The 26,247-nt window shown below is 41.1% G+C and overlaps 1 pseudogene; it reads right to left on the bottom strand.

Annotated features, from left to right (window-relative positions):
* Positions 1–26,247, bottom strand: part of LOC119860524 — a 114,868-nt pseudogene that overhangs the window by 32,800 nt on the left and 55,821 nt on the right.

The raw sequence follows: 26,247 nt of genomic DNA, 5'->3' as shown, positions 1-26,247 counted from the left end.
ATTGGGCCAAATTTGGTCAGATTTTCATGCAGATGACAAAAGGCACATCCCTGACACAAAGGCTACTCTCAAATTTCAAGTCACTCCCCCCAAACCATGGGGACACTAAAGCTGTTCAAAGAAAAGGTTGCCAGAATTTTTTAACATGGGCACAACAATGGATTTTTCCCTGGCCTGATTCTCAGAATGGCTGAACCATTTTGACTGAAACTTTCCAAAAGTATCAGCCATAGGCAGATGCCCAGCATGGAAAATTTCAGGCAAATTGTTAAAGTTTGGCAAAGTCATAAACAACTGCAAACAGGGTGTTATAATGCAAAACAACCTTAATATTAGGTGGTTCTACCCACCTATTGCATTGTATTGCAGCCCCTGCCAGTTTGAGGGCTTCAGCGCTGCAGCTTCCAGCAGCTCCCACAGACAGCAGCACAGAAGCAAAGACCTGCCAATGAGCCAGCCTGTGCTGCCCATGCTGGAGGAGACACAACAAGGAATTTTATTGGCATGTTGGGGTGACCAGTAGCAGGCTCCAAAGAGCCTGAACCAGGCTGGCTGGTGTGAGATTCCATCTGAAAGACTGGGTGGCCAGGGGGAGAGAGACTGAGGGGAAGAGGCTGTTTATTGCCCTCCACTGCTGGAGCAGAAGGAGCCATTTTGACTCTCCCACTCAGACGGCCAGGGACCTATCCAGAGCTCTTCCCTGTTCCACCACAGAGATCCTGATCCCCAAGAAGCTGTAATACATTAAAATAAGTGAAGCCTGTAGGCTCCTTCTGCAGTAGGACCCAGGAGCCAACCAGGGCTTGACGCTGTCTGGGACACCAACAAGCTGGAAGGAGAGCTGCTGGCTGCATGGGGAGGGATACCAGCCCTATGCCTCGGCTCCAGTCCCACTGCCCAGATCAGATCTTTGGGGAGCCTTTGGGAAGGGATGGGTTCTGCCCACCATTATATGGATATCACAGAGGGCTTTTAGTTGTTGTTGTGGGATTGGTGGGCTCCTTATGTCATCATCTCTGTGTCCTTTACATGCCCCCCTCCAATTCTGTTAAGTTACCTCTATGCAGTTCTGGGAATAAACGGTCACTTTTCTCTCTGTACTTGTTAAGTAATCTCCTTCAGGTCATAGGATTGGTTACTGGTTTGTGCACCCAGCCACTAGGGTGGAGGCACTGGCCGCTAAGAACCCAGGGTCCATTGGTAATGTGTGTGTGGGGGGGGAGGCAGAGTCCCTGTGGAGAAAGAAGGGGCTTCACCACTTTTGCGGATCAGGGGTGCCCCAAAACATAGGGAGAATATCTACAATATTTTAAATGGCCATACAGTAGATCAGCTGCAAAATTTTTAAAAAAGTGTTTTGGGAGCTTTATTTACATTCCAGGAAATCCTGCAGCTTAGTGTTTACTTGGGTCAACTGAATTCATTTCTTCCTAAAGTCATATTACCCTCCATCCTTCTTTTCATGTGCCGTCTACCCTCAGGAATGTCCTTCCTGAGCTGGTCTGTAAGGTCCACTACTATCTCGTCATTCAGATCCCTTCATTGTCCCCACTTCTGTCACACCTACAAGTCATAAGTCAACAGTGATATTTATCTCTCTGTTTGTATTTACGATATAAACAAAACAAAATTCCCTTACTCCACTGAGCCCTGCACTAGCCCCAGCTGAGTAACCACAGCATTTTATTGAGGTTCCCTTTTCTTTCCTTCAATAGCAATATCTCCTTTCTTGTGTCATGCCTAAAATAAGGTCCAGTCCTGCAAAGAAGTGCTTAATGTTAAGAAGTCCTATTGTCTTCAGTTGGACTGCTCACCACATAAAATTAAACACGTGAATAATCAGGGCCTTTGACAATACACTCTTCAGGGCAGGGACCAGAGCTTCTGATCGCCATTGTGAGGTATCTATCACACACTTGAGTATTGTAAAATAATAAATAATGAAATAGTACCAGATTACTCCCATTCCAAATACGGTTTGATTTATCCATTGCGAATCCCTCCAGCTATGCAAATCAAATACCTGTTTTTGAGTTTTCCAGATACCCAAAGAAAGGAGGCCGCTGACCTTTGAAGGTGAGATCTTCATCTTTGTCGTCAACATCTGTGAATTTCAGATTGCAAACCGTGATCAGAATTCCAAGCCTGCCACCTTCCAGGTTCTGTAAAGTGGTTGGACTTTCTTTCACTTGGAGTGTTGGAGAGATTTTGTCATGTTGCTTGACCAATTATGCATTATATTTGGGATGAGGGAAGGAGAGGAGAAATTGTACAGTGTTTATAAAATCTTCATGTGATGATTTAAAGAGAATTCTTAAAAACACTATGTCCAATCATTTTTTATTTATAAGTTTTTAAAAGTCAACTAGAAGCATACTACCCTGCTGTGTCCCCTGGTTTTCCCCATAACTTCACTAGAGAGCTGATCATTATTCATAATAAAAGGCAGAGTTAGCACTTTTCATAAACTTCAAAGCCCTTGAAAGTCATCCATCCTACTCCATGTCCACATGGAGAGAGGACCCAGCATCCACAGAAGTGGAGAGTTCCACCTACAAGTCATACTCCCCCTTTTCCCTAGCCCTGTGGAACCTTTTTGGTGGAAGCTCTGTATAGTTTGGGTTCCCTGGACCTGGGGATGGTGAGGCAGGAGAGCCAGCTGGGCTCCTCCAAATTCTCCCCCTGCTAGCCTCAAGGGGAAGATACTGCAAGTGAAGGCAGTTAAAGCTGGGATTCACTTACACTAGCTTCTCCCACTGTGCTGAGAAGAAGGGATGAGAGCAGAGCAGCAAACTACGGTGTAGAAAGAAGAAAGCAAGCCACAAGTGTTCAGAATTTAAATCAAGAAATGTTCAGCTATTCTAACTCATGTACATTTCTGGTTGTGTTCTTTCAAGCATGCAGCTAACTGGTAGTTTCTTTCTGAAAAAAGTCTAGAGAAGGAAAATGCTGGTATTTTAATCCCCTATAGTGTACAGTCCCTAAAGAAGGAACAAAGCTGCCCTAGCAGTCACTGTAATTCAGCCAAGTGCTGAGTTTTATACCATTGAGATACTGATCTATCAAAACTTTCTTCACCTTTTCTGATAATTTGCACTCCTTTGGGATGCACACCTTCATGCCACTGTCCAACTAATTAGTTGCTTCACTGACTGAATTCTGCAATTCTTAAGTGATTGTTCCCCATATGACATCTTATGACAACTGATTAGTAAACTAGGCCATGAGTTTAAGAAATATGCAATTTGGGAGCTACTTCCCAGTAACTCTTTATATACCAAATTTTTTTTATTTTTGTGAACTAAATAGGAAACAATCTGCATGAAAACATGTTTGCCAAGTGTCTATATTTTACCAACTAGAATAAAAAAGCATCCTAAGATATACTTAACAATAGGTATTGAAGTTGCAATCATGGAGGTATGTTCTGAAAAGTAAGAAAAAACCTTTATTATAATGTCTAGGTGTTAAGGCATATTTTTAAAATTTCTGGCACAAGCCTATCCAAAAATTCATGAGATACTGAGTTAGGATTTAAAAACAACAACAACAAACAAATAAAAAAGCTAAGTCACAATATATACAACCTGAGATTTAAATGGGTGATTATCTCTCCAGGTTTAAAGGTATTTCAACTGCAACAAGCCTGAGCATCACAGCAGTTAAATGTCGTTTAAGATTTGACCATGTTTGGTCTGGGATTCACTCTCACTTGAGAGCTGGTCAAACCAATCTTTCCAAAACACTGACTTCTGAACTTTTGCCAGAGGTGCCCCTCTCTGGTGACTGTGAAGGCTGATTTACCAGACATGTTAAACCTGTCAGTTCTGAATAAGCAGTTAAGTATGCACACACAGTAAGGAGTATGTTTAAAGGTACCGTGTTTTATTTTGCAAGTAAGCTACAGAATTTGAATTTATACCAGACTGTTTTCAAACCTTTAGCTGGAGATTTTGGGCCCGATTCTCACTGAACTAGAATAAATTCCAGTAAGTCAGTGAAACTACATTGATTTACACTGGCTAGGAATCTGGTCCTCTATTCTCTAAAATATTGAACTCTGCTTTTCTATATCATACACATTTCAGCTGTTATGGAATTCTGAGTTACTGACAAAAATGAGAGAGAAAAGGAACAAGAAACAATTAATTTGTTGCTGAAATGTTAGCCAGACAAACCTCAGAGTACCTATAATTTCCTCAATATCCAGCACCTCAAATCTCAGGTGACATTACTGTCAATTGTCCAAGTTATCTACAAGAAGATCAGAAAATACCAGTGACACTGAAGGAAAATTAGGGTACTCTAGGTTACAGAGAATAAAGGTGAATATCTCTAGCAATCAAGAGACAAAGGATTTTCAATGAAAGTTAATTGGCCTTTTGCTCCTAAATCATAGGATCATAGAAATGTTGGACTGGAAGGGACCTCAATAGGTCATCCAGTCCAGTCCCCTGCACTGATGCAGGTCTAAGTATTATCACTAAGAACTAAGTATAAATCACATAGATGCTTTGGAAAATCCCACCCTTTTTTAATACCTCTTAAAGGAGAGTTTGTCAAAGGCACAAAGGGCAGTTAGATGCTCAACTGCCACTGACTTTCAATGGAAATTGAAACTGTGTTTTTGAAAATCGACCCCGTAAAGTACTTTTTCACAAATTTGGCAGTGCTAATATGGGAGTTAGGGCTGGTCTATTGGCCGCAAATAATTTATCTGACTTACCCCTTGTTTTGCTCATGAAATATCTGCAAAACAGGTTGAGATTTTTAAGAATTTGTTTGCTTGTCACAATTCTTCAATCAATTGCCTGCGTGAAGAAATTTTAGCCCATAGTGTATTAGCAAACTGATCACTGGGATCAACTATTCATAGTTCACTCCTTATTACTGAACACAATTATTTTTTCTGTTACCTGATTGGGTCCCCAATTCAACAAGGAACAAGCCCAAGCCTGGTTTTAAACATGTGACTATTCCCATTGACTTCAATGGGCATATTCAGGTACTTAAAGTTAGTCATATACAAGTTACTCAAGGCTTTGTGGGAACGGAACAATTGCATAAGTCGAGGGACATCTGTACTTAAGTCCCATGATCAGTCAGAACCTGGATAATCTACGCTTTGTAAACAGGAAACCCTTCCATTTCTCTTATCCAGGAGCATTTGTAATTGTTCAATTACCCTACAGTGCAAATAATCAGAATGATTTTGCAAAATAGAAGTCAACTTGCTCCAATGTGTATACAATTGTGAATATTTATTCTCACTAGTATTCACAGGGCTTTGCATTCCACCAGCATTCTTGCAAAGTAAAAGCCTCACCTTGCTTAGAATGGATGCATATAAGCAAATAAAAAAGTCATGAACACCAGTGAGACAGTCAGCAAGCTTTATTCAAAGGATATTATCAAATAAAGTATTTATTTGATTTATTCCTCCAGCTCTAATCCAAGCTCATGACATCAAGGGGGATAGAGACGAGAAGCTCCCTGAAAATGTGGGAGGGGGGTGAAGGGATAGGAGGTGGATCAAGTGGAGCTACTGAGACTCGAGGGAAGTGAAGAGGTGGGGGGACAGGAGCAGCCAGCTCCAGGATGGGAAGGGGAAACCCAGTAGTTCTTATTGCCGATCCTACAGAAGTTCCTGGGTTCCTCTACCCAGTACCCTGTGCTCCCCCAGTCAGCTGGCACCCTGTGCTCCGATCTCTCCCACCAAGTTGCCGGTGCCCATCCCATCCGTCTCCCTAAAACACACCCCAGTGGGTGGAACACCTGCTGCTGGCCCTCCCCCAGGCTGGGTGTCTCCACCAGGACCATAGTGGTTGGAAGGCAGGACTGGGCTGGGCCAGGCAGTCCTACCTGTTGTCTGGTGGGCAGGCCAATCTTGTGCAGCATGGCAGACCCTCCTTCCCATCCCCCCACCGCACCCCCCACACACACGTGCATGGAAGCTTTCACCCCTGCAAGATATTGGGGAGAGAAGGAAACATAGTGCTGCTCCCCACAATATTTCGACTTCAGGGGTGTTAGCCCCCACCCTCTGATTCCACCACCCCTGAATGACATGACTTCTCACTTAACCATTTCACTGCCATTGCAGGGGCCTCGAGTGCTGGTGCACCATGATCCCCCTTATTATCTCGCTGTGGAACATAATCCAGGGTTGTAATATTTTAGTCTCATTTCGGTTGTTGGGTTTAGTGTGAGGGTGCTGGGTGGCACTGGTAGCCTGTGAGATATAGGACATCAGACTAGATGATCTGGCAGTCCCTTCTGGCCTTAAACTCTATGGCAACTGAGAGTTTTCCAGAAGAAACTACATCACTACACAGAGTTCATTCCAATCTAGATAGATTAGTGATGGGCATACATTATGAAGTTCAGATCTGGATTTGAACTTTGCCAAAGTTTGGAGGTTATACCATCTGGGAATTTGATCCAAGCCAATCTATACAATAGGTAGTATCAGAAAAACAATGGATAGTATTCATTCAGGGGGTGAATCTTAAAAACTTTTGTTTGCTTCACACTGGTAAGTATTCACATTCCTGATTTGCTTATCTGATCAGTTTTGGTAGGGAAATCAAATAGTCTTATGAGATTTCCAGTACCTGGTTGGGTCAGAAATACCACATAAGTAACATTTCATACTATCTTTGCCAGCAGTGTAAATCCAAATCAGGAAGCTCAGAGGTAAATGCACAATAAAATAAGTAAACCAATAAAATCACCAAAAAGCTGATCACTTTTTAAAAAAATAACATTTGTTTGCTCCAAGTTTTGGCAAACAGCACAAATTAGATTTTGTGCTGTGTAAGCCTTTTAAGTCATACCCTAGAAATAACCACTGTTAATTACTATTCAGTTAATGAACATTGGCTATTTCGGTTTACTATATTTTGCAGTTAAGAGGCCCAATAGGCTGGATACATACTTTCAGATCCAGTTAATAGAGATTTGATCTCAGATATTTTAATGGTTCCGCTGGATTCAAAGGAGCACCTTCAAATTCACATGATTTTCAATCTATCTGAGCCTCTTGAGTCTATACTTTTGGCCCTGATTTTTCACAGAAATATTATCTCACACAAGATTTTCAGCAATTCTTGACTTGAACTGAAAAGTGTAAAGCTATATCAAAATGAAAAATAATGGTAGCAAGGAGGTAAGTTATCCCAAAAGCCGGCAAAAAAAAGCAAATGGTTTGTTCCTCCCTGACAGTTAGAACTAGAGCTGGGCAAAAAATTTTGCTTGAAACTTTTTTGGGCAAAAAATACAGATTTGGCAACACAAAAATGTTTAACAAATGTATGAGCATTTTGACAAATTATTTCAGGTGGAAAAAAAACCCTGAAAAAAACTGAAACAATTTGTTCTGATATTTTCAAAATGAAGGGTTTCATTTTTTTGGTTAGAAATTACATTTTATTTCCTTTATTTAAAAAAAAATCAAAAAGGTTGAAAATGGTAAAAATCAAAACAAGATGCTTTGATTTTGTTGAAATGAAAAGTTTTGTTTGTCCGAAAAAGTATTTTTTTTTAATTTTGATTTGCCACAATTCTCAAAAAGGTTCATTTTCAATTTGACCCAAAATTAATTGTTTGTTTGTTTTTTCCAGAATTGCCTGAAAATCAAAAAATATGTTAATAACACAGCTCTAGTTAGAACTGAGTGGTCTCTTATTAGATACTTGTTAATTTAAGAGATGCTTCAGAAGGGAGATAGCTACATTTAATAACCATACTTACCTGTATTGTAAATTCCACTGGCTCTTCTCTCATTTGCCCATTGACCGGAAAACCATGATTGACTTTGTGGGTAGCTACAAATGAAAATCTATCCATTTGCCCAGCACCTCCATTGTGTCTGTAGTACACTTCCATGTTATTGATATCCATCTGTGTAAACTGGCCCCAAATACAAGACAGTCTCTGTCATGTAGAGATGACCATTCTGTGGGTGCTTGGTAATATGTAAGTAAGGTTTTTTAATGGACTATCCAGGTCTGTAAGTTGAAGAACATCTGAATGAAAGTTAAACTTTCAATGAAAAGTAAGAGGCAAAAATAACATTGCAGAATTCTAGAAGAATGCAGCTCTTTGTTGGACCGCGAAAAATATAAAAATAATGAGATCTTCCTTGAAGACTTGGGCTCTGATTCAGCAAAACACTTAAGTGTGTTCTTAAGGGCTTTGCAGAATTGGGATATAAGATATAAGAACTCAGTTATGCCTTTAAGGACAGTCCCACGTTGGGGTGATGTGGAGTCACATTGCTCCAAAACTTTAACCTGTTTACCCAAAAATCCTTGGTGCCTAGGAAAAGCATGCCTGCTGCACCATTTCACCTCCTCTTGCTTCCTTTGGAGAGGCCTGTGTCCTACAGGGCGTTAGTGGGGAGCCGTCTCTGTACAGACAAGAGGGTAGGACTGCAATTGTGCCTGGCTCCTGCATGACAGCTGCTAGGGGATATCAAGGGCTCTTTGTTCCCTTCCAAAGCCCCCCCCACCTTTCCACATGGGTGCAGCTAAACGTGTGTAAATTATTTTCCAGACACCAAGATGATGCAATTAAGGGATTATTTCCTTCAAGTAGAACAAATCAGTTAGTCCAACAACACACTGTGGCTGGATAACATATGAGTCCTGCACTTCTTATTGTGAAAATCATCTAGTAAAGCCAATGGGAGGTTTGTTGCATGAAGAACGCTGGATTGGTGTCATAATTCATGAAGCTGCTTAAATGGTTAAGTGTACTATACATATGGTATAAGCACTCTGGTATTGATGAATGCTGAATGCTGAATTCAGTTTAAATAATATATGTTGCATTCTTTTACTGAGCTCCTAAACCTGTAACGTCCTCAAGTATAGGAAAAGCAATGCTTGCTCCAGATAACCACTCACTTCCACTCATGGGCTTGGGCGTCTATACTACAGGAGGGGTTGCAGAACAAAGCAAAATGGTGACATTTACAAATATATCCACCATTTTAGATTCCCAGGCAGTTTTCTGACAGCTTCTAAACTAAAAGAGGCTTGAGCTGAGAGTTTCATAGGTAGTGCTTAGATCTCTAAATACTGCACTTCATGTTCTTAATCACATCTGCTACAGAGAGGAGGCTATGAATAATTAACTATGCCTCCAACATTACAGTCATAGATTATGGTGGTGGTGACTAGTGGACTGCCATGAGCAGCATAAACCATTTAGGAAACTCTGTTATCCACTTTCCCTTTATATTTGTCTTGCAGTCACTTACTGCTTAAAAGGGTAAATCTTTCATAGCTTTAATTAAAGCATTTAAAATAATTTACACTGAAATTGTATGTGCTCGGGTTTGTCAAAATTGATGCTTTAATAACATGTCATCCCTTTTTTCGATTGCCCTGAAATCTGTTAAAATTACCACTAATCTAATTGGGAACAAAGTTGTCAAATGCACGCAGCTCTGACAGTTTGTCTTTCTGCAAACTGCCGACAGATTGCAAGTTACGCATGTGTTGAGCAGATGGGTAAGTTAAAAGGAACACGGGGAAAAAAAAGAAGCAATTTATTAAATCACCTGGAACCAGCATCTCCATTCCAAAAATAGTGAGAATGAAATATAGCGAGGGCTAGGAGAGTTGGCACTGGAACATGCCAGAAGGTACCAGTTACAAAACAAGATAAACATTTTGAGAAGGCTCAGCTGTGTTGAAGAATAATGAGGCGTTATTTAACCCAATATAGATTACCAGCAGAAAGTAATGTAGGGTGCCGGGTTTTTTTAAAAAGGATTTTTAACTCCTCCGTTCTTGAAAAGCAAGCTTCTCTCTCTCCCTCATGCCTCCCCACAACAACCGAGTGTACCTGTTTTAAATCACCTATGGCAGAGTGGTGAAAGAGCCATACAGATGATGTTTCTGCTACAGGTACTTAGCACATAATCTCTTTTGTGTGATCACCCTCCATTTATTGAGGGGATGCCAAATCCAGCCACGAATGTGGAACTGACAACGCTATACCACCAGTGCAACTCCAGGCTAGTATTTGGATTTTATCTCCAATAGAGGGAACCTAAATATTAGCTGTAGTCTGAGCAGATATAGGAAAATGTCAGGTATCTCCAAATGTAATCGGTTTTTGGGTGAGTCATTTCTAGGCTGCTCACTGTTAATACTTGTAGATCAAGGGCTATTTATCATTACTTTATCTGTATTACAATAGTGCTTAGGAATCCCAGTCAGGGATCATGGCCCAATTGTTCTGACAAGCAGAGCCAGATAGACAAATAGCAAAGATGACAACCTCTACTCCAGAGAGTTTATAGTCTAGATGAAAGACAGGGCAGGGCTGGTGAACAAAACAGATAGACAGAACATGGGTAAGAAGGGAGAGGAGATACCATAAGGTAGAATGTTTAGCAATAAAAATAGAGGTCTTGACTCGCCACTTGACCAGCCAATGCCAGGCAGGAGTGATTTGTAGGTGTCACAGCAGAAGTAGGTTTTAAGGAGGGATTTGAAACAGGAAAAGGTGGTGGCTGTATGGATTTTGATGGGGAGCTTTCACATGGGGGTGAAGGTACTTAAGAGAGAAGTGGACCAGCTGGTGACTGAGGCTAAATCACTATTAGAGCAAAGGCGGGAGTCAATGGCTTGATAAGCCATTAGACATGCGTCATAGGGCAGGGGCAAATAGTAAAAGGATCCTAAAGGCAGAGATCAGGTGATCAGGCTTTTTCAGTGGAGGAACACAAAAAGGGAATTGATGTAGTTGGAGCAACACATCAAGGAGATACAGCGGCATTCTGAATGGACTTGAAGTGGCAATGTGGCTGACCCCCAGGCCAGAGAGGAGGAGACTACATTGGTCAAGGGATAAGATGTTCAGGACTTGGACAAGAGGCTTGGCACGACAGACAAAGAGGCTGAATCTTTGAAGTGTTATGTAGGCAGGGGTGGCGAGATTTGGATATGGCCTGGAAGCATGAGTCAAGAGCCAAATCAAAAATGATGCATAGATTGAAGAGTTACATGATAGGGAGGATGGTGGTAGTATCCATGGTGACAGAGAAATGGCGGAGAAGGAGAAAGCTTCATGAGGGAGAGAGAGAGGAAGAAGAGGGAAATCAGAAGCTCATTTTTGGCAGTGTTGAGCTTTAAGTTGTTGGCCAAATCAGTGGGTGACAAAAAGACAGGCCAAGATGCACAATAGGTAGGGGGTGAACAGGTCTTTAGTAGAGAGGAAGACTTGAGTCATAAGTGCAGTTATGGTATTTGAAGCCATGCTTGTGGATAGGAGTCTGTGAATAGCACGTAGGAGGAGCCCAGACATTACTTGTGTGTTATACTAAATGTGGTGAGTCTTGCTAACTCTGGCTGGTGAAATCTCTACTCCGAATAATGATGCTGTAGTATCAGCCAACACTGATTGGCCAATTCCATAACAGCACAGTTCATATAACGGTAAGGGTGTAACAGGGCAATATTTCCATAAGTGACACAAAATGTATAGCAATAACAATTAGCAGCTACCTGGAGCCAGATGCACTACATACCCATAGCACAAAGCAAGAACTCTGCTCACATCCCTACATGAGTTACGCAGACTTTGGGTATGTCTGGGAAGGAAAAAAGGGTGTATTTTTCAATCATGTTAGCTTAAGTTAGCTTAACATGATTAAGAAACCCCATTAAAATGCAGGTAAATACATCTGAAGCTAGGTTAGCTGGCTGTTAAGCTAACATGATTGGGGGGAAAAACATTGTTTACCCATCAAAACATGGCCTTTGATTCCAGAGGTTAATTCCTTCCCCACTGAAGTTGATGGAAGCTTTGCAATTGTTCAATAGGACCAGGATTTCATCTTACATGCATAGGAGTAAGTAGGTGCTGCATTCCCCTGCTGCTTCCAGAACAGGACGGTGGAAAATTGGCAGAGAGGGAGGTGGAGTCTTGGCTCTACCATTCCTCTCCTCACTGGCCACTGCAGCTGAGGCACCATGGGATTGTCAGAATTCACTGCTGGTACAGGCCAGAAACAAACTACTACTCTCCCTAGAGCAAGGGGGAAGTAGAGAAGGAATCACGATTCCTGGGGTGTCTCTGAGTCCTAATGCCATGCATGGTTACTCCTTCATGGAGGGAGGGCAGGGGGAAAGCAGCTCACATGGCACCCTTAGCTCAACATTGTGCCTACTGGCACAGTTTAGCCCATAGGGCTTTACAGTTTCAAAAGATTTTAATTTTCAAAGGAAGGACTGGGGCCCCTGGCCTTTCACAACACCTACTTGCTGATGGGAGCAGATGTGGAACTGAGCTTTGTGACACATGGGGAATGTGTGTGCATCCCTTGTGTAGCCCCTCTAATTTTACACACACACACACACACACCTGTGTCCAGAGGAACTATACCAGTTCCACTGCCAGAAAGCACTCAAGACATGCAAAAGAGGAACCAGGATTTACTCCATGGAAACCAAACCAAACAAGTGAATGAATCCAAAAGAATCACTCACACAGACACACACAATGCTCTGGACAGAGAAGCACGTTACAAAATAAGGAGACTCTTAGCAGCAGCATTATGAACTTTCTTTATAAGCCAAAGAACCAGTGTAAAATGGACCTAGCACAACTGAAGTAAATGCAGTTCTATTGATTTACATCAGCTAACAGTCTTGGCCTAGAATACAAAACATTGGGGAACCATTCTTCACAGGAATAAGCAAACATAATTCAAGTGACCTCAAGGGAACTGGGCCCAGAGGTTCCATTTTATGTATGTTTTTAGGAAAGAAAATAGTTCATAAAAATAATTGCAAATATGAGGTTAAAGAAATAGCTGGTTAAAAAATGGAACTCTGCTTTCGATCTCTTTTCCCCATCAAAATTTTGAGGAAAAATTTTGCTGAAATTTTAAATGTTGAATATTTTAGCAATTCTAGTTAAAAGGTTCTGTACGTTTGCATAGAGTGGAAGGTGTTTGCACAACTCTGCATTACTGATAGCATTCCTTAAATAAAAAACATTTCCAAAAGATACAGGGCTTGGAATTCTCAACAGTGTGACGGATTCGGTCATAGAGATCCCCTTGGGGCTGCCACCTGACGTGCTGAAGTTACCTCTGAGCCAGTTTTCCCTGCCAACTTGGGACTCCAGAACCCTGCCTTGTTGAGCCAGACATGCTAGCCTGTTGCAACACAGACCCAGGTCTGGTCCACGCCCCCATAGCTGCAGACTTTAATCAAAAACTGCTCAGCAGGTCACCTATCTCCAGCACCCAAACACCCAGCTCCCAATGGGATCCAAACCCCAAATAAATCCATTTTACTCTGTATAAAGCTTATACAGGGTAAACTCATAAATTGTCCACCCTCTATGATACTGATAGAGAGATATGCACAGCTGTTTACTCCCCCAGGTATTAATCACTTACTCTAGCTTTACTAATAAACAAAAGTGATTTTATTAAGTATAAAAATAGGATTTAAGTGGTTTCAAGTAATAACAGACAGAACAAAGTAAGTCACCAAGCAAAATAAAACAAAACATGCAAGTCTAAGCCTAATATATTAAGAAACTGTTTACAGGTAAAATCTCACCCTCAGAGATGTTCCAATAAACTTCTTTCACAGACTAGACTCCTTCCTAATCTGGGCCCAATCCTTTCCCCAGTACAGTCCTTATTAGTTCCAGCAGGCATCTAGCTAAAAAGCAAGGGCTTTCTCATGACTGGGACCCCTTTTGTTCTGTTCCACCCCCTTTTATAGCTTTGGTACTTGACGATACTTGATGCAAGGCAGAGGAAATAGAATACAAACTAGGTAATAGTCACAGTAGGCCTGACTCTGAACTCATTTCCCCTGGTGCAAATCAGAAGTAATTGTATAGAAATGATTGGAGTTATGCCAGCATAAGCGACAGCAAAATCAAAGCAACAATATAAAGAAAAAAAAATCATAAAAATGATCAGGCAGGTCCTAGATCAAGAGGATTAGTCACTCAGGATATGTCTACATTACAATTAAAAATCCGCGACTGGCCCGTGCCAGCTGACTCAAGCTCCGAACCTCGGGGGATCGGGCTAAGGAGCTGTTTAACTGCGGTGTAGACATTAGGGCTTGGACTGGAGCCTAGAAGCTTGGACCCTGCAAGGTTGGAGGGTCCCAGCTCAAGCCTGAATGTCTACACTGTAATTAAACAGCCCCATAGCCCGAGCCCCATGACCCTAAGTCAGCTGGCACAGGCCAGCTGCAAGTGTCTAACTGCAGTGTAGACATATCCTCTATTCCTGAGCTTGGTGCAGGCACACCAGTGGGGAGGCAAAGGTACTTTAAGCAATTTTTGTGCCCTCCATAATCCGGGTCTGATCCCCAACATAAATTAGATTGGCCCCATGGATACTCCAACCTATGTGAGGCAGTTACAGCCCCTTAACAGCCATTTCACAGCTGAGAATAGCCAGCATGTAGCTGTGAATACAAATCCTCCCTCCCTGCCACAGCCCAAGCTCAGGGCAGCATTTTGGGTATTATTACAGCAGCCCATGGAAACTGCCTTTCCTGGGGAGGATTCCTGCAGGTGGCTCCGTCTCCTTTACACCTCCTGAATGGTGTAAAGGGGCTGTAGAAGTTTGTCCATACTTTTTAATTTTCCATTTCTCCAAGAGTTTTGAAGGGAAAAAAAAAGAGATTCTTTCTTATATCCAAGTGGGTCATAATTTAGAATCTATGATTTATTTAATGGTGGTATTAACCCCACTTAGAAATAGACCACTTTCATGATTTATTGATTCTTTCTTCCCCTTGTTAATTTGACTCATTTCTTAGGAAATTATTCCTAGTTAATCATAGTAAGAATAAAATTAGTTATAGTACCCATTTTGCTGCAAAGGGAGCGTAAATAACTTTTAAAGCAGATTGGAAAGAAAAACATGTTAAAAAAGCCCAGAATAATATATAAAATTATATTTCAGAGTGGGCAGTAAATCAAGTCTCTGCCCTGTTACTGGGCAGAGTTGCTCAGAAATTTACATTCCACCGGAGTATGGTTTTCACAGCAGGTTCTTATCAGTTGAATTTGCCACATCTTTTGGGAAACACACCATTCTGGAAGATAAAATCTCCTGCCTCCCCCACTCCATTCATAGGATAAAAACAGCCCTGTTGTGTGCCTTTTTTACCCGCTGGAGGAATATAAAACCATTATATTTAAGTATCATAATAGCCAACATATGCTTTTTCTTAGAAATGACACCACCATCTGGATTAAGTTCTACTGATAATTTCAGACATTTTTTTTTCTTCTGGAGGAAGAAACTGACCAGAGAGCAACTACCTTTTCAGATGGGGAATAGATTATTTTCCTTTCCCCACCACCTGAGATCTTGGGAAGGGCAGGGGAAAAAAAACCCTCTTAAATGTACTAACATATTTTGATTTCACATGCTAATTGATTACGAACATCTAGCCACGTATCCCTCAATACTAAGCATGCATGTCTCCTGTTGCCTTTGGACATACGACTTCAATAATAAAAATATGTCATGACTGTACTGATGATAACATACCACGATATTACTGAAGTAGTCTCTTCAATACTATCATATCAGTCATAAAATGCACTTATGGCATGATATAGGGAGTAGATGAGAAGAAAATTTAACCCTTAGCCTACTCAAGGTCTTTAAATACATTGGAGAGTAAAGGGGAAGCCTTCTCACCTGAATGAATCCTTACTAGCCTCATGGCTATTGTCATGAACATAGCAGACCTTCTGGGCCACCACATCCAACTGGCTGTAACTGGAAATGGGCACGCCGGGATAATTGATGTACTCAATCTGACCGTGCACAGGTGGCACAGAGATGGCATACAGCAGCTTCTCGGGTTTGCTAGTGCCATCTGTTGCCATAAGAACATCTGTCGTCAAGGTCAACCTGTCACCCTCTGTTAAAGTTACATATTTGGTGAGTAGAACAATGTCCCCTAAAAAATTATAATAATAAAAAAAAATCTCAGGAAGAGAAATTAAAGGGGGGGATAATCCTTTTACATTCCACAGTGAGGGGAAGGAGGGGGGCGGAAATCAGCTTTTTGTACAGAGTGGGAGAGGTCGGGGAAATGAACCACAAAACACTGTAGGGAATTTAATAAAGAGAACTTTATCAAAACAGCTTGGGAAAGGATTTTTTGTTTTAGCTTGCCAGGTTTTGGATTTTCCTCAGTTAAATTACTACCTTTTATAGCACAAAAACTTTAACTTACGTGTGTACAAGACATTTGCAACAGTACAATCATACAGATCTAGAAACATTTGTTTTAAAAACAAAACTTTCTTCCTCCTGATATTTAACTTCCAATCTGATCCATACTATATGGAGATTCCACTCAGTGTGTGTGTGTGTACATATGCATGCATATTTTTGCATGTACATGAGTTCCCCAAAATATTTAAACTGGCTTTGAGGTTCTCTCTTTGTGGAGAGAGAACGACCCATTTATTCACAACGAACAATTAAGTTAATAGGCCCAAATGAGCCGATTGACAAAATGCCTTAATGAACTAAGCACTAAGCACAACCATGCATTTTAAGCTGATAGTGCTGTGTGATGCTGTAATCTCAGCAACAGAGGTTCCACAGCCAGTAGATTTATTTTTTAAACTCACAGCAGCACAGGAAGATCAAGACAATTCTCACCTATTTACAAAACAGCAGCCAAAATACATTAAAACCATGAGGAGCTGGACAACTAGGATCAGAAGTAGAGATGATTTGCCAGTTTGCAGCCCTCTGATACAGTTCTATCGTACCCACTCTTAACTCTCCTAGGTTATAAAAAATGAAGTGTTAAAATTACAACACAATGAGCTGGGTGACAACAATGGGACAAAAGTAGAGAATAGCATCTTGGACTATCCCAGGGCTCAGGATGAATAGTCTTCATATCACCATGAGGAAGCCAAGGGCTGAAGCAAAGAGAAACTTTACGTTTGATAGTGTACATAAAAAGAAAAAATGCCATGCCGATTTCCAAATGCACTGCTGCAGATTAACTTGTTGATAATAACAGTCAAGCAGGGTGTTTGTAGCACTGAGCCAGCAGTTTTCATGCCTCTTACCTTCTTATAACGTTGCCAGCTGACTTTCATGTACAACAGAGCTCCTATTATTCATGTAAGTCAGTTAGCAACACTGGAGACAGTAGATTTTAAATGTGTATTTTTTTATTCCTGCTGCAAACGCTGTTTTGAACCATGTTTCCGGCGCTGCTCTCAAAACCAGTTTGATGGTTCAATCTTACCCAAAATGTTTCATGGCAATTAACCATGAAAATCATCATTGCTGGCTTCCCACTGCATCTGCTGTGCTGTACTGGTATGCCACTGAAACCAATGGGACACTTGGATGTACTGCATGTACTATATTTCATGCATTAAGCAGGTGACTAATTTCTTAGGAACTTATCATGGTTAACCACAGTATAAACACAATTCGTTATTTTGCCTTTATAAAGTGAATGTAACCAACACTTGAAAGCAATTTTTGGAAATTAAAAAAAAATCACCAACACCACAAAACTCTTCCTTGGAACACATACTTGAAAATGCAGGACTTGGAACGTTTGGCAGAAGTCAAGTCATTAAAGTGGTGTTTTAAAGAGAGGTAGGGGGGTTTCCAGTTATATGTTGTCTCTAGGAAAGAGTATTATTACATTCATAAGACTCATCTGAAGTCAGGGAACCATTTCCAGGCTGTTTCCAAAAGAGATCAAGGCATGTGGGAGGAAACATCAAAGTCAAGGAGAGAGGAACAAAGCTAGCAGAGGAAGGATGGTCCAGAGGTCAGGGAGCTTGCCTGAAATTCAGGAGATCCAGCCTCTGTGCTCCCCCTTAATCAGGCATTGTGGCAACTTAGCATTTTTGAGTGGGCGTATAAAAAATTTTTCCTTGTCCCCAAAATGTAACTGACTTCTGTCCACTGTGATCACAACACTCAGCATAAGGTAACCTTGAAGGATTTGAGGTAGAAGCCACTAAGGCTTGTTCTACACTAGACAATCAGGTCGGTTTACTTACATCAGTCAGGGGTGAGCAGCATAGTTAAGTCAGCCTTTCAGGGAGGTATATTACCTACCCCAATGGGAGAATCCCCCCTATCCGTGTAAGTAGTGTCTACACTGTAGGTAGTGTCATCAATATACTTCAAAGTACTTTCCAAGATCAGTATCATTATCCCCATTTTAGAGATGGGAAAGTGAGGCATGGGGAGGTGAAGTTGCCCAAGATAACTCTGTAGCCCAGTGGAAATGTTTAAAAAAAATACATCCAAGCCTGTGGTGACAGAAGGCTGCCAGCCACTGGAGGGTTGTCTGTTCATTCTAGTGTTGTTATTATTTCTTAAATATCTGGGGCCCATAGTGTGCTGAGCATTACATAAACAAAGACAGGCACATCCCCTGCTCTAAAAAGCTTCTATCTAAATAAAAGACAAGACTAAACAAATGAGAGGAACAAATATTAGGGGTTGCAGGGAAATAGAGGAGAAGGAGCACAGAAGTTACAAATATAAGCTTATGCAGATACTCAGCTATAGCAAGCCAGAGCCTCAACTTGTGTTGCTTATTGAAGGCCATGGAGCTATGGCAATTACATAAGCTGGGGAATTAGCCAATCATATTTACATCTTAAAACAACTAAAGAATTTAGTTTTCTTTGCAAAACGTATATGGTATTTTTCAAGCGCTAGTGAATTGATCATCACAAAACACCAGCAAGGTGGGTAAGTATTATTAACCCCATTTGACAGAAGGGGAAAAATAAGGCAGAAAGGTTTGGAGCCAAGTTCTCAAGAGCAGTCTTTACACTGAGATGTCCAACTTGAGATGCTTAAGTTGTGTCTAACTGGCGGTTTTGGGGAATCTTTCCCTTGCTGGGCTTCCTGTCATGGAGCTGTGTAAACCGACAATATCAAGTTATCAAACCATTCTCAGAGTCGTACTGGATGATGCAGTGCTAAGAATGCCAGCAGCTGGTCGAGAGTAGCGTGCATACCACTGCTAGTACCAGTGGAGTTGCACCTGAGCTGTGCAATGGTGGGGCACTTCCCAAAAACTGTCAGTGCAGACAAGGCCCTAGGGATGAAGTCTGAGATGTTGAGGGTCCACACTTGTACTGGAATTTATAAAAGCCACAGGTACTTAGCATTTTTGAAGATTAGGCTATCTAGTTAGGTCTCTCACTGTGGAATTAGGGCCCAGATTCAACAAAGCTCTTAAAACACACATGTACTTCACACTGACTTCAAGATATGCTGAAGTGGAGTCTAGGTGACTCACTTTAAAAACCTATGTTTGAATAGCTTGGTCATTGCACATCATCTAATAATTTATAGTAAAAAAACATCTTTGCAGCATAATACTGTAGCATCTGGAATTACAATAATATATTAAAATCAGATGAATTCATAAAGATGTCAGTTATCTTCTGGGTAGTCCAGTCAACTACTGTTCTTATCACTTTTTTCTTATATTTCAATACACAGAGGGTACAAAATGACACGGGCTACAAATTCTAGCATCAGATCTCTAGTGAAGTCATTTTTATTTGATGGCAGAATTTGGCCCCAGTATGTTTTTTAAAAAAATGATAAATCATTTCCATATCCAAAAACCTAGAGAAAAAAAACACAGTCAGACTCCCAAGACTGGCAATATTGCCCAGCCTCTCTGACTTGGGCATCTGCACACTTGAAACCATTCTCAGACCTCAGCATTTTTGCAGGCAGCTTCCTGAAAGTTCCATTAGGTTAAATGGCCACTATGTATTCTCTCTCTGCCAGGGTTGGGGGAGATTTGTGTGGCTTTTGTTATGAACTTGCTCAGACATTGTGGGCTTGAACGTTCTGCTTGAAATAGTACATTGGTGGGTTTGCGGCAGAAGGAACAGAGAAGTTAGGATGACAAGAAGAACAGAGGGGACAGTTTAAAAGCAGGTACAGAGGGAATGGTGCTGGGAAGGAAGAGAGAAGGTGGAAAAGAGGACAATATGGCTGAAAAAGTAAATGCATCATGTGTGTCATGTACAGGTCACCTATGTGCGCCCACCTCTTCTAAGGAGCAATGCTTTTAAAAAAAATACATTGCAACGAGTATATTTTAAAAACCCTACCAAAACAAGACACTCCACGGGACATACTTCTCCCCCCCTGGGAAGAGGATGAGGGAACAAACAACGCATGGCAGACGTTAGTCATGATGCATAAGGCACTGCTGGAAGGTGCTCTGATATTCTGGTGAAGAGCACAGTATCAGAACGTTTATTAGAAGGGTAGGGTGTTGGGAGAGACTCTTAATGGATTCATAGATTTTAAGACCAGAAGGGTACATCAGATCGAGTGTGACCTCCTGCATAACACAAGCCAGAGAATTTCATCCAGTTACTCCTGCATCAGACACTTGTCACAAGGGCACCCCTTTTAGATAGTAAAACACTTCTTTTACAAGTATTATTCCCACTTGGGAAGTGGAAAACGCATACAAGGGGGAAATTCATAGATTTGTACTAGTTTTGTGACCCCAATTTAAAGAGACTTACTCCCCCCCACACACACACACTCCAGTTACAACCCCCAATTGCACAAGCCTTTGCCTATTTTGTACCGCATTTTTCGTTGATTGCACATATTATTGTCTCATTAACTGCCAAACTTTCCAGAGAACTGAAAAGGAGAGAGCATTAAAAATACACTGAAAAGTCCTAGAACTCAATTAACACACACTGGGGGAGATGCAGGAAAGTTTGGGTTTTCAGCTCCAATTATAAAAGGCCAATCTCTCTCTCTCGCTCTGTGTGTGTGTGTGTGTGTGTGTGTGTGTATATATACACACACACACACTTTTTGCAATATCAGCTAATTAGACTTTGACAACCAATTAGCGGATTCTTAGTTATGCTGAGAATCAAGTTAGCATTAAGAAAGGGGAAGGGAAGGGAAACCAGCAGGCAAAATGATCCTTCTCCACATACAAGCTATGTTTAAAATTTATAGGATCAGATCCTGCATGTGATTTACCTCCCTTGCAGTTGACTGCCAAGGCGGGTGCATGAGGGTGTATACTTAGCACACAAGTTGCCCTGCTAACTTTACGTCACTGTAACTCATGCAGGCCAACTGCAGGATAGTACCCTCCATCCTACTTGCAAGGTTACATTTTAACTTTTAATAACCTTTTCTCTCTTTTTTTCCAGCATCCATGAAGTACCCAGATGATTATTTAGGATTAATGGATTATCAAAAGTGCCAGTTGGCACACTCCTAGTAAAAAAAAAAAGTGTAACAAATGCAGCTGTTTACTAATAAATAAAGCCTCAGCTGTAACAGAAATAAATTAGATGCATTTAATTGGTCAACTGCAAACCTCCTCTCTTTATTACAATGCTGCTTCTTGTTATTTCATGATGTCAGGGTACATGGCAGACTGACAGAGTGTTTATGAATCACAGTTTGCAGATGGCACTCCTGGTTTTTCGGCAGTTATGAGCACAAGTAGCATGAGGACTCAATAGAGGGTTTTTGCCAACAAGGACCCCCTGAGAATTAGCTGCCTCCATTTCTCTTGTGCCAATTTCTGACTGACTGGAGCACTATTTCACAAAACCTACCTTCAATAAATTACAGGCGCCTGGCAAGAATTTAGTAAAATTTAACACTCTGAGGACACTGGTGTCTCAATTTGATTTCTATTCATTTCTAAAGGACATGCAATAGTACTTGGAACAGACCTTGTGTGATTTTTTTTCCACCCAGCTAGAAGAATAAGAGCCCAGGAATACCCCCATCCTGCCTACAAAGAGATTTTAGGTCTCCCGAGAACAGCTCATGATCTTGTGCCCCAGACCTTGAGAGTTACCTTCACTAATGACAGTTTTATAATCCAGTGGGGAAATAATCTCAGACCACTGCACTTGGAGCTGGTGAGCTGTAAGACTTCTGGACTGAACTCCCTTCTCTTGGCCACTTCAATGAGTTATGAGTAAACGCATGAGGGATGTGGCCATAATTATCAACAGATTTGTCAACTTGTGTCATTAGTTATGCGCATAATGGATTTTATTCTAATGAGTTTGTTCATCAGAATGCCGGGAGGAGCTGGCCTCTTCGAAGGAAATGAACTACAAACTTTGCCCATGCATTTTAAAACACCTCAGTTCCACATAAAGGGAAAAGGAGCATTTCCTTTCTTTTTAACACACTGCAGTTTTCACTTATTTGAACTGGATACATTGGGCGAAACCTCCCCATCATTGCTGTAGGCTTATTTCCTACCTTTGCCCACATGTCTAATGGAGATGTAGAAGCTTTCCGGTGGGCAGCTGTTCTCCCCATCTGTCACGTAAAACTGAAAATGATCATAATTCTTTGGACCCAGGATGTTAGTATGGAAATACCAGAGGAGGCTCATGTCCACATCCTCTTAAGTGAAATTCATTCCAGGATACAGAGTGGTCCAAGATGACATGGCCTGAAAAACAGAATGAAATGGTTGGATCTATACCCATAAATGAAAAAAGAAAAACACACTGGACTGCATTTTCCACAGCTAACACATGAGCCACTCCACAAGACATGGTACATGCAATGGAGTAACCTACAATAAGCCTTTTAACAGAAGTATTATTAGCGATACTAGCTTTATTATGGGTACTAGCTTTATTCCCTAAAGAAATGAAACAACTATTAATGTTCACATCTAAGCTTGTTCTTCTGGAAATCTTCTGCCTTTCCTGGAATCAACCTAGAAATTTGTATTGAATGAATTAGCTGGGAGAAATCCAGACTGTCCCACCTAACCCTAGTTGGCACCCTTGCCAAAACAATGTTTTCTGTCTGCCCAGTGGACGCTCTCCCCCCTTCCCCCCCCCGCCGGCCCATCTCTCTCTGGTATCTTACTAGTCTCTGATATCCTACTTCCCAGCCAATCACATAAAAATCCCTGGCATGTGCCAAGTACTGCAGATGGGTCCATTGTAGCACACTGTAATGTTCATAGCTGACACTCAGGTGTATCTATTTGTATATGCTAGCTGGCCAGAAGCAGGTGTTCTGCCAAAGGTGAGGCACAAAGAACTTAGATATCATAATGAGACAATATTAGAAAAAGACAACAGAAGAAATAGAAGAGAGGAACAAGAAAGGGGTTGCCCAGAGCAAGAGATAGACTAGTCCACTATCAATAGCCTTTTTCCATCAGTTGTTTGTTGTCCCTCCCACACCATCCCAAACTCTGTCTCGATACTGGATTATGTTTTTGAACTCTTTGCCACAATAATTCTATCTAGAGTTAGACTAGTTCAGAGGGGACCTACCACCCACTGCAAAATCTTTAAAGTCTTGTTAGCTCTAAAGCAACTCATTCAAAAGGCCCGGTGGAGGCAGGCTGGGCAGGGAGTTTCTGAGGATGTTTAGTCTGCTTGGCCTTTTCAGACCAGCAGCCGCTTGTATGTATGCCTAGCTTGTGCAGGGCATGGTAAAAGTGCCAACATGGCTTCTCAACAGCTCACTTTTTAAAAAAAAACAAGCAGCAGCAAAATGGCCTTCTTCCAAACATCAGGATCTGAGGATGACATGGGGGCTTTTGCTGTTCAGCAGGTGTACAGGGATCTTAAGATGAGGACCACATTTCCTTTTGTCTTTTCCATCCTCCCCACTCCTTTCCCCCAGGAGCCCACTCTCCTTTCAGCCTAATTTCGTCCTGTTTCATTCAATTTCAATAATAACAAGTCTAGACACCACAAACAGCAGCTTCACACCCTAGGGTACGTTCATAACCATCCTGGCTATTGCAAAGAGGCATTATGTGCCATCTTGCACAAACCTGTAGCATCTACAACCATGTATCTCCACAGTACTAGAAATAGCTTATACCTTTATGAACTGGCTTCTGGAGTAAGAACATGATCAAAATTCACCCCAGACCCTTTTCCAAAGACAAATATTTTAAAAGATTCAGGTGAATGTTGTCCCTAACTGAGCACTCTATGTTTGTCAAGAGCTACAGAGTAGGACAAGGCTGTGGGGTGCTGGGAGTCTGCTGGAAGGAGATGTACAGTAGGTCACTTACCTCTTGGAGGAACCTAGAGAAGAATATCTTTCCAGCGTCTGGAGTCTGCCAGGGAAAAGGGAGGGAGAGACTGGGGTAGCAAGAACCTGTCGGAATGTGAGGATGTTGCTATGGTGATGGAATGGGAGGGCAGAAGAAGGTTAGGAGTCCACCTAGGCTGGCAGCAATCACAGCAGGTACTCTGAACCCAATGGTATTCTTCTTCAAGTTCAATGTTGCCACCATATTTGTTGGTCTTTTGAAACGCAGAGGCACAAGTTAATTTTGCATGCATTTATTATTATCCTATTCTTTATGGCTAATAACTTACCCTACACAGTGACCATCGCGCTATTCTCTCAGCATCATCCAACCCAACAAGCATCTGCACTGCATCTCACCTGCCCAAGGAAGACGTAGCACATGTCAGAAGACGTAGCAATGCTGAAAACACCCTAATATGTTGGGTTCCAAATCTGAACCTGTGAAGATCCTTAATTATATATATATTACTTTCATTGAAGTCACAGCCCCATTTACAGTCCTACAAAGTCACGCTTCCAAAACCCATAAAAATTGGGCAATTTGATTGTTTGCCATCTTTTAGAACTTCTAACTCATTAGGTCTGAATTTGGTAAGGAGTTAAGAATATTAATGAAGCTGTTGTTGGACAGAAAGGACAGTTCATTCATACATGTAATAGTGAACAGTTGTGGCACCTGAAAAGAGTTTTGATTTGGTTAAACAGAATCACTGTTGAAATATTTACCCTTGCTCCTATCTAATAACTAGCATGAATATTTAATGAATGTGGTCTATCACACCCTTCCCTCCTCCAGTTTTGATCAGCTTGCTGTCATTATTGACTGGTATTGTCAGACAGGACAAAAAGTTGAGCTTGTAATTTAAACCATCTCCCAGAGAATTTAGGCTTTTTATTTAGAAGGCTTAATCCCTACTATTCATTTTTATTAGCAAACATGTTTGCTTATGTCCATGAGACTGAAAGTGAAGAAGCAATGAACTTATTTCCCCAACTTCACAGATCATGTTTAACTTTGACACAACTCAAGCATTCAGAACTGTAACATAAAACCTCATTCAGATGATCCCCTTATAAAATTAATGACTTAAAAGATTGGTCATATAATTATATATACATTCTTTTTTTTAAAGCAAACTTTGAGCACTGAAATGTACCACCTTGTTTTTTAAAAAAATCTACAACGTTTTTGCTTCATCTATCAGGTATCTGCAGTATCTAGACAGTTAAAGCGCTATACCATAGCCAAGAACTAATATAGCCATCCTAACTAGCACCATAACATTTTCCATTTTCTTACCATTTTGCTATTTTTACTGAAAAATTGTCAAGCATGACCACCTGACTCCTGAAACGATGTTTTGGATATTCCCAGCAAGCAAAGCAAAACAAAACAAAAATGCTGAAATACACTGTAATATATTTCTATAAGCTAGCTATCCTCATGCACACAAGATGCCAAAAAGCTGGAATTCTACTTTTAAAATCACTCTCTCTCTCCCTCTACACATACACATTTATATTAGTAAATTATGTGAGACTCATTACATTTTATAGCCCTGCATAAAAACCTTACCATTTCTTACTAATATTTTGCAATGACATAATGCCATTTGTAGAGGTGCCACATAAAGGGATTGACTTTTACTGGCTTCTGATGGCAAGACTATCCACTTTATATTCTGTTTTATATAAGCGTTCTCAAAATTTATTGACCCCAATGGATTTCTCAAGTTGCTTAATTATAAAAGGAAGAAGACAGGATAGTGGCTTAGTGAACCAAGGTAAAAGTCAGTTAAAATGTTTCATTACAAGAGATGGTTCAAAGAGTCACAGAGCAAAGTGTCAGTTTCTAGGACCCAATATAGAGAGGTGACATTTTTCTGATGACTTATCCTAATGTCAGATGCTAAGACCATGCACAGTGATGTAGGGTTATGTTTACTGGCTCGCGTTGAGGTCAGATTGGGTGGGTCCTATTATCTTTAATTCAAAAAGGGTAGACACTGAAATGCTATTATTTGTGAGACAAAGGGAATTTGGGGAAGAAAAAGGGAGATACTACAGGGTGAACTCCTAGGACCAACCAAAATCAGGAGAACATTTTGGCT

This window comes from Dermochelys coriacea, chromosome 8 (assembly GCF_009764565.3).
Source record: "Dermochelys coriacea isolate rDerCor1 chromosome 8, rDerCor1.pri.v4, whole genome shotgun sequence".
Taxonomy (NCBI): domain Eukaryota; kingdom Metazoa; phylum Chordata; order Testudines; family Dermochelyidae; genus Dermochelys; species Dermochelys coriacea.
Note: the sequence above shows the minus strand (reverse complement) of the source record. Positions and strands in the feature narration are given on the sequence as shown.